Raw genomic sequence first — 8,218 nt, 5'->3', positions numbered from 1 at the left:
AAACCAGGTTCCGGCAGCCAGTGAACTCCGAGCCAGCTGGGCTGTGCTCTCAGAGGCATCCAGGGTTAATAAGGTGACTCTCACATGGCCCCTTCTTCCTCCAGTCTTATCTGCCTGTGCTTTCTTTGTCAGACATCCTGAGGTAGCAACACTCACATACTGCTGCCCTTCAGGCCCTGGAGAAAGGACACCTTTCATGTGTCAACCCCACCGTGAACTCGGGTCCAAACACTTGTTAATCCAACCACTGAACCACAAGGGTATGGCCTGTAGGTTAGGGAAACAACCACTTCACCCCAAAGGTGTGCTGACCACCTGTGTAAACACTCAAGCATGCAGAGGCCAACCCAGAAATCCAAAGCTTGGTTTTCAGAGCAGAACATGGGCTTATCACCTCCAGCTGAGAACTGCTTGAGTAGTCCCAAAGCACTAACCTAAGAAGTAACTCCTGCACTGGAAACTTGGTATTAGTCTCACAAAAAAAATGAGGTATTAGTGGAAGCTTGATTCTGTAGTGTTTGGAATGGCCCCTTTCCTTCCAGCTTTGCTCTGGAGAACTCAGAACCCCTTAACTCTGGTCAGCACTCATCAACACCCAAGAGATGACATGCAGGTCAGCAGCGTGCAGAGCCATGTCCCGGGGGCAGCACTGCCAGGGGTGTGGGAGGGGGGCAGTCTGCTCTTCACACCCCATCAGGCTGTCCTTCAAAGGTGACAGTCTTACCTAGCGTGAACATGCTCTTGCCTGCTCTAAATAGCTACTGGGGACTATTAAAACCACAGGGATTTCCAAATCTTCATACTGTTCAGACACTTACTGATTTTTTTTCCACCCACTAAAAAACTGGGGTTCCTGCAGGAACAGCTGCTTATTCCACAGAGGTCTGTAGCTGCCTTCCACCAGCATGCACAAGTGAGTTGATGCCCCTTGTCCAAGGGCTGCCAGGAGGTGTGCTCTCCTGGCTCTCAGCACTGCCTCAGCCTGCCCTCGAGCAGCAGACAGCCGAGTGGCACTGCCACCCCAACACAGGCCTCGCCAGCAGAAGGGAGCTCAGTTCCAGCTGCAAAAACTTGAAGGGGAAGCCTCATCATCAACTAGGAATTGTTCTGTATTTGCAAAGCTCTTGAGCCTTGACTGTCACTGAGCCAGATGTCAAGGGCTGCTCAGTGTGATCCAGAACTAGAACCCAGATTAGCAGGAAGGCTGAGCCTGGAGCAGAAGGCAGGCTTTGCCTGCAGATGTAAGCTGGGCCTGGAAACCAGCACCAAAGACTTTGCTAGTGGGATCAGTGACAGTGCTGCTCAAGGGTCTGGGCCCCAGGAAGTCTGGGAAGAAATCACTAACTTGAATAGCAACCTCTTCTGATGGACAAAGCATCTTCCTAAGAATCTCAAGTCTAAGGACTGGAAGTAAGCAGATTCGAGATTCAGGCTATCCAGACTGCTATAGCATCCAGAAAAAATCCCTTCTCTTGTCTGGAATATTTTTATAAAGCTCTTTTAACCCAGAGGCTCACAAAGGAAGATCACTATTTAAAATTAGATCAGCCATTACTTCCTCCAAGTCTGAAGTCAGTTACTTCAAAGTGTTGCAATTAATGCTGTTGCCATTGCAGAAGCTGATTTTGTAATCCCACTTCCAGAAAGCCAGCCTGCTTCAGCTTTTGGGGAGGGGCACATCAGCTCAAAATGGACATTTCCAGTCACTAAACCAAAAATCTAAGTAACAGGCAAAAGCTCATGCTAGAATCTGGTCTAGACACACCAAAGTCTGCATGTACTCTGTGGCAGCTGGTTCTCATAGGACAGTTCCAGGTGGCACTGAAGATCTGTTACACCCCCACTGCTGGATGGTGCTGCAGAGCTTGGCACATCTGCTCCCAGGAAAATCCTCACCAGCACCCTGACCTTACACAGGGGTCTCCTCCAGCTGCACCTCCACTAGCTGATAGGCAGCTTCTCCTCCTGCCCTCCTCCAGGTGGCAAAGAGGACACCACCTCCCACCACAGCACAGCCAGAGGGCACAGCCACCCCGTTACGGGCTACCTGGCACCCAGGGCTACCCTCCTGTGCACCTGACTTGCACCTCAGGAGCTGGGGCTGTCTGAAGCAGATCATCCTTCATATGCTGCCTTTAACTACCCTCAGTGAATTACAAGGACACATTTTCTTAAACCCCCTCAGCAAGTAGGGTTTGGAAAGATCTGAGTGGAAAGGTGACAGTGGAAGAGGAGCAGTATCCCCGTTACACACCAAGACTCCAGGTACTTGTTGCAGACCACACAAGCTCCATCCCCTCTGACAGACCCAGCTAAGCCTCACCACTCCCTTTAGAGCACCCAGACAGCGACCAGAGCATTGCCCTGGCAGCCCAAGCAGCAGCACTTTGCCCACCCAGCTGTAGCACAGAAGAAAGCTACTCTGGCCCACAACCAGGACCTGTGCCATTCCTAAGCTCCATGGCATTAAAATACCAACAAGCCACTTTACAGATCACTCAAGACCATCTGCTCCCAGCAAGCCCATTTCAAAGGTAACTTGATTTTGAGATACTTCTGAAGAGTAACTCCTTGAACTCACAAGCCAGAGCTGATTTAGGACTTGGTCCTGGGGGCAAAATGCACTGTCACAGGGCACCTCCAAAGGAGATGCTGCCTGGACCTTGCCACAGGCATCAAAAGCAGTAGCACAGGCAGTGTAGCTCTGAGGCAACATGTGAACAAGGAGGTAACTTGCCACACAGGCTCCAGCTTCAGTAAGGACTGCAGACTAGGTTAAGCCTGCCACTGCCAGGACCTTCCTCTGATACTCACCATCAGTATTCTAGCAGCCTGTGGTTTAGATCAAACATGACTCCAAGTATCAGGACCAGCCTTTTGTAGCTGAGGCTGCAGTGCTCAGCCAGGTCATGCACCAAGAACTCTAATCCCACAGCTAAGTGAGCTGTGAGTCACCTCATGAACCCTCCCTCAATATAGACAGCCTGGGCTGCCACCAAAGCCTGGCACTGCTTCTGCAGAGCTCTGCAGACAGGTATGCACCTGGGGACAGGGAGCACATCAGGGGGAGCCAGGGAACCACGTGCACAGCTGTGCTTTCAGGAGTTCCCATGCACTCAGACATGCTCAGGCCAGGAATATGGAGGTTCAGAACCAGCCCCACTCATGCCAGCAGCATTTGATCCATTCAGAGCCACCTATTCCTCCTGTATCCCACCATGGAGAAGCAGGTTTTCACACTGCAAGGTCTCAAAAGCTTCTAGAGCACTAATGGGCAGGACTTCCCTGCATTAGGAAGTGAGCTAGTAACACAGGTCAAGCTTTCAATTAATGTACCACGGGTTACTATCATAGCAAGTCTGAAAGACCATTCTGGATGAGTACATGTGATCTGGAAGCTTCAACAATTAATCCATTATCAAACCAGCTGCCCTCTGCAGTGGGTGGGGTTCCCTTGGACCAGACAGCAGGCACTATCTCACCTCAATGCCTGCTCATCCTTGAGCAGGTGGTTCTGAAATGGCTGAAGAACTCTTAGAGGTGATGTTCAGGCCAAGCACAGTCCTTGTGCTGCCATGCCAGAAACTTGGGCATTTCCAGAGGAACAGAATTCTTCCCACTGGTACTCCAGGGCCCCTCCCACACCACCACACTGAACACACGCTGCTCTGCCTCTGATGGCTGTAATGGATACTCCATGGCTGCCCTGGAGAAGCCCTGCTGCTACATCCAGCTGCATCTCCACAGCAGAGACTGGCCCATTAGTGGAGCTTATCTGGAGCCTACGCAAATTCAGATCCCCCCGACTGAGGACTGGCCACAGCCCGTGCCCAGTGATAGCTGGAGCTGCCCTACAGCAAGCCACAGACTTCAAAAAACTGTAGTGAGTCACGTGCTGTAGGACCAAGGACAGACAGCATACTTTTTGTTCTTCCCTGACGTTATGAGGGGGTGTGGGGACTGCAAACAAGCCTGGCACTGTCATCTTAGGGCATTATCAGAAACAACCCACAAGGCTGGCAGGCCACGCACTCTTCCTCAGTACATTTGAGCTCTTAGTCTACCCAGCTCCTCAAGAAGCTGCTGCAATCACAGCAGCCCAAAGTGGAAAAACAAACAAACAAAGGAGTTAGGAGTCAACTGTCCAAGCAGCTGGGACTGCTGCAAGTGGTACTTGGGATGTCTGACACACCGCCACGTTTTCTAGGAGTATGCCAAGGCTGACACTCCAACCAGAGCACAGGCTCACTCCTCTGCAGGCAGCCAAGTCCCAGCACTTCTCATCCTTCCTTTATCACCACACAAGCTCCCTGCTACCTCAGAGACGAGCCCTGAAGACTGGGTGGACCACTGTGCCCCGGCTGCTGGCTTATCCCAGCTAGCAGAAGCCCTTTGTGTGGCTGGTCTAACAGCAGCTTTCAGCACTTGCCAGCAGGCTCCCGAGCCAAGCTGCCTCATCTCTGGGCCGTGGGAACGCCCAGGTCATCTGACTGCACCCTGCAGACGCTCCCCTGGCCAGACCAGCCCGACGTGGAGAGGCCTCCTGCTCACAAGGCCCAGTCTGACAGAAGCAAGTTCAGCAAGTTATGCCTTGCTCTTCGGCGAGGACAGCGAGCAGGTGGAGGCACAGCTCCTGTGAAACCACCCCGAACAGCTTCATCAGGCTGGGGAGTTTTTCAGCTTGCAGCCACTGCTTGAACTCGGGCTCTAGACAGGTGGAAGAGGCTAGTTTGAGGACAGGGAAAAAAGGAGTTGACTAAGAGGTCCTGAGGCAGCTGGCATTCATCTCCACTGCTGCTCTGACTTCCCATTAGAGGGGAAGCATCTGCTTCCCCTTGTAGCTTGGTGGTCTACAAAGTGACTTCAGGGTGAGACAGAAGTCCTACCAGGTATACCTGGAAGCCACAGTACAAGCAGCAGATCTGCTTGAGACGAGTTTTGTAGAGCCAACAGTTGATCTTGATGTCCAGTCTGGTTTTCTGATGACTTTAAGACTAGCATTTGCTGAGGGGAAATGATGCCCTTGTTGAGATGTTGTCCCTGGTTTTACCTGAGCTGCAGGAATACTGACACCTGGTTCACTAGTGTTATATCACTTGCATCCTAACAGCCCACTAATTTACCTGGTGTTAAAGATGAAGGGTTAAACTAGTCTCTTCACTGTAGGCAGTCTGCAGCACAAACATCTGACCCACCAAGTCTGCTTGGCCGTGCCATGATGCCTTCTTTCAAGTACTCCAATGATTTGGAACAGAAGACTACCTTGAGCTGCACCCTGTGCTGCCATTTCATTTTTACTGCAAGCTCCTCTGAGGATGAGGTCTGTAGCTCCTCACTGAGAAGCAAGCAGCTCTCCTCTACCACCTCCTCATCCCTCAAGAGACAGTATTTCAGGAAGCACAGGTGTAATCTGCCTGCAAGGCTGGAAGCTGTTTATAGTCACGATGCCTTCTGGAATCAGACTGCACAGGGCTGTCAGCTCCATCAGGCTACATGTTCCAAGCCAGCAGTTTCACCATGGACATCCCTTAATAGCTAACCTACTGCTACAGTATTTGCAGCCCTACTTTAAAGAGTATTCATTAGCTCTGCAGCAACAACAAGACACAAGACTAGCCTTAACACTGCTGGCTACAGCTCTCTTCACTAGCATTCCTCCAGATGCTTCAGAGTGAAGGCACCAAGTACCCGCCCAGAGTGCAGGTCTTAGTAAAACTCCTCCCCACATGGTTTTCATTAATTAAAACTCCTTAGCACAGTGTGGTGTGCCTGGGACATCATGCTCCTCCACACAGAGCGACAGCAAACACTGAAGTAGGCAGCCTTGCCCAGCACCATGCTCTTCCATTTTGCCACACTTAAGTCATGTGGAAAAGCCACAACTTGATCCCTCACCAGCAGCTGGTGCCGAGCCCACCACAGATTTTACACATAGGGAAGAAAGGAACTTTAGACATCAGGACAAGCTGTAATCAGCAAATAACAGGCAGGCTCCAAGACAGCCAAGGTCACAGCAGCCTGCTCTAGTCTTTCTAGCTCCCATCAGTGCTGGGTGACCAGAACAAGTTCTGCTATCTATTTACATCAGCAGTTAATGTTCAAACACCAAACAGGACTGCATCAAGTCGCATGTTTTCACATCAAACTAGCCTGGACAGTAGAGAACTTGAACATGTTTACTAGAAACAGGTCTCAGAACTATAAGCTCCACAAGAAACTGATCTTCTGATACAGCATGAGTCAGACATGATCACTGCACTAATTAACCCTGATCTAGGACAGTTTTAGGTAGGTTTATGCTGCTTGTTCAAGCAGACTTGGCACCTTCTACATCAGGATGGTTTAACAACGAATGTTTAATTAACATCAGAAATGTGTCACATCCCTATTCAGAAAGCTACATGACACTGCAAGTTTTAGTTTATGCTATATTGACACCTCTGCCATACTGCCTTAAAAATAGAAGCAGCTTTCTTAACCAAGCAGTTCGGTAAGATTTACAGCCAAAACATAAGTTTTGCATCAGTAGTATCTATAACCTGTTGTTCCAGTGACTGAACCCATCAGCTGCACTCAGGCCCTAGCAAGAGACTGAGTTCACAGCTCAGCCCCTCTGGCATCATGGCCATGTGACACAGACTCTGCGTCAAGGCCCACTGGCCCACCAGCACCACCATGGTAGCCACCAAACCTTCAATCAACACAGCTTAAGCACCCAAGTCACCTCAAACCTTCCTCTCTAGCTTGCCATCCTGCAGCACCACACTACCAAACCCACAGCTTCTGGGAAAGGTACCACGTCCAGTTCTGCTCTGCCGAGCGGCAGCCCCAGCTCCCGTGAAGGCGCTGGCCCTGTGGAGGGTGTGCAGCCCCCACCGGCACTGCCCCCGCAGCGAGCTCACACACCACGGGGCTGCTGCTCCAGAGGCAGCCCTGCCCGTCTGCTTCCCAGCCCCATTCTGCAAGAGGAACCCAGGGACTCCTCAACATTTAGGACCTTAATCCCTTTTCTGCACAAGGCAGTGATCTGATGATTGCCTTTTCCAACAAGTAACCAGGTCTTAAGTCTACTCATCCATTATCTTCGCTAGCCAAGAGGCAGGTGGGTCAGTAGCCCCAGCGCTGGCTCCGACATCCAGCACTGCAGGCACCCTGCTCCCAGGAAAGCCCTGGCCTGCCAGGGGCAGGTACAGTGTTTATCTCCGAGGCAGTGGGCAGCTCACCACCCTCAGTATCCCCCCACCAAGCACAAACTGATCAGGGCTAAACACAGCCAGCCAGGCTGTTTCTTGTGCCAAGATCAAAGCCAAGAACATGGCTGGCCTGAAACCAGTCAGTGGTGCAAACACCAGCACGGCTACATGGCTTCCTCTCAAACGCTAATTTTAATCCCTCATCTACTTAGCTATTTACACAGTCCAACCTACCACACTAATCAAGGAAGAGCAGCTTCCACCCATGTGCCCTGCAGGCCTGGTCACCATCTCAGAGGCCATGGTAACACAAAGAGACTCCAAGCACATCGACAGCTCCACGGACTCGAGCTATGGCCAATTCAATACTCAAGAGTTTTGACTCCTCAACTGGAAGCCAAATTAGATGGCAAATGGAAGACACATCAGTGAGTTCACACACGTGGAGACACTGGCTAACTCTTCAGAAGGGAAAACCCGACTGATACCTACTTACGTTGCAGTAACTAGGGATACAAGAGCTAGGCGTCAGTCTGGTCTTCCAAGAAAGACAACTGGAAAAAACACAGCTGAAGTCTTCCCCACGTTCCACCCCCAAAGGAACAGCAAGCCTGCTCCTGTCAGGCAGCAGTAAATGCTCAGTCACACTGGTAATCACCTCCTGCAGGGTTTACTCGGGCTCCCAGAGACAAGCCATGCTACGCCTGTTACTCTGGCGTGCAATGGCCTTTGTGGGTCTCCCCAGCACCACTCCCCCGCAGGGAGGGGTATGCGGCATGACCCAGTTCACCCGCGCTGAACCCCGGCGAGTCGGGGTGCAGAGGGACGGTCACGGGGAGGAGCCCCTGCCGCCGTGCGCCGCGCCGCTCCCGTTTGGAAGGGGAGGCCGGGAGCCTACCGGCTCCCTTCTGTGTCCCTAACACCTTCAGCGCTGACCTCACTCCCAAACCGCCTGCGCGGTCCGGTTTTAACGGAACCGAAACCTCGTCTCGCATTATCCGGGGACTGCTTTAAAGCGCAGCTCG

Source organism: Merops nubicus, unplaced genomic scaffold, assembly GCF_000691845.1.
Source record: "Merops nubicus isolate BGI_N331 unplaced genomic scaffold, ASM69184v1 scaffold8913, whole genome shotgun sequence".
Taxonomy (NCBI): domain Eukaryota; kingdom Metazoa; phylum Chordata; class Aves; order Coraciiformes; family Meropidae; genus Merops; species Merops nubicus.
Note: the sequence above shows the minus strand (reverse complement) of the source record.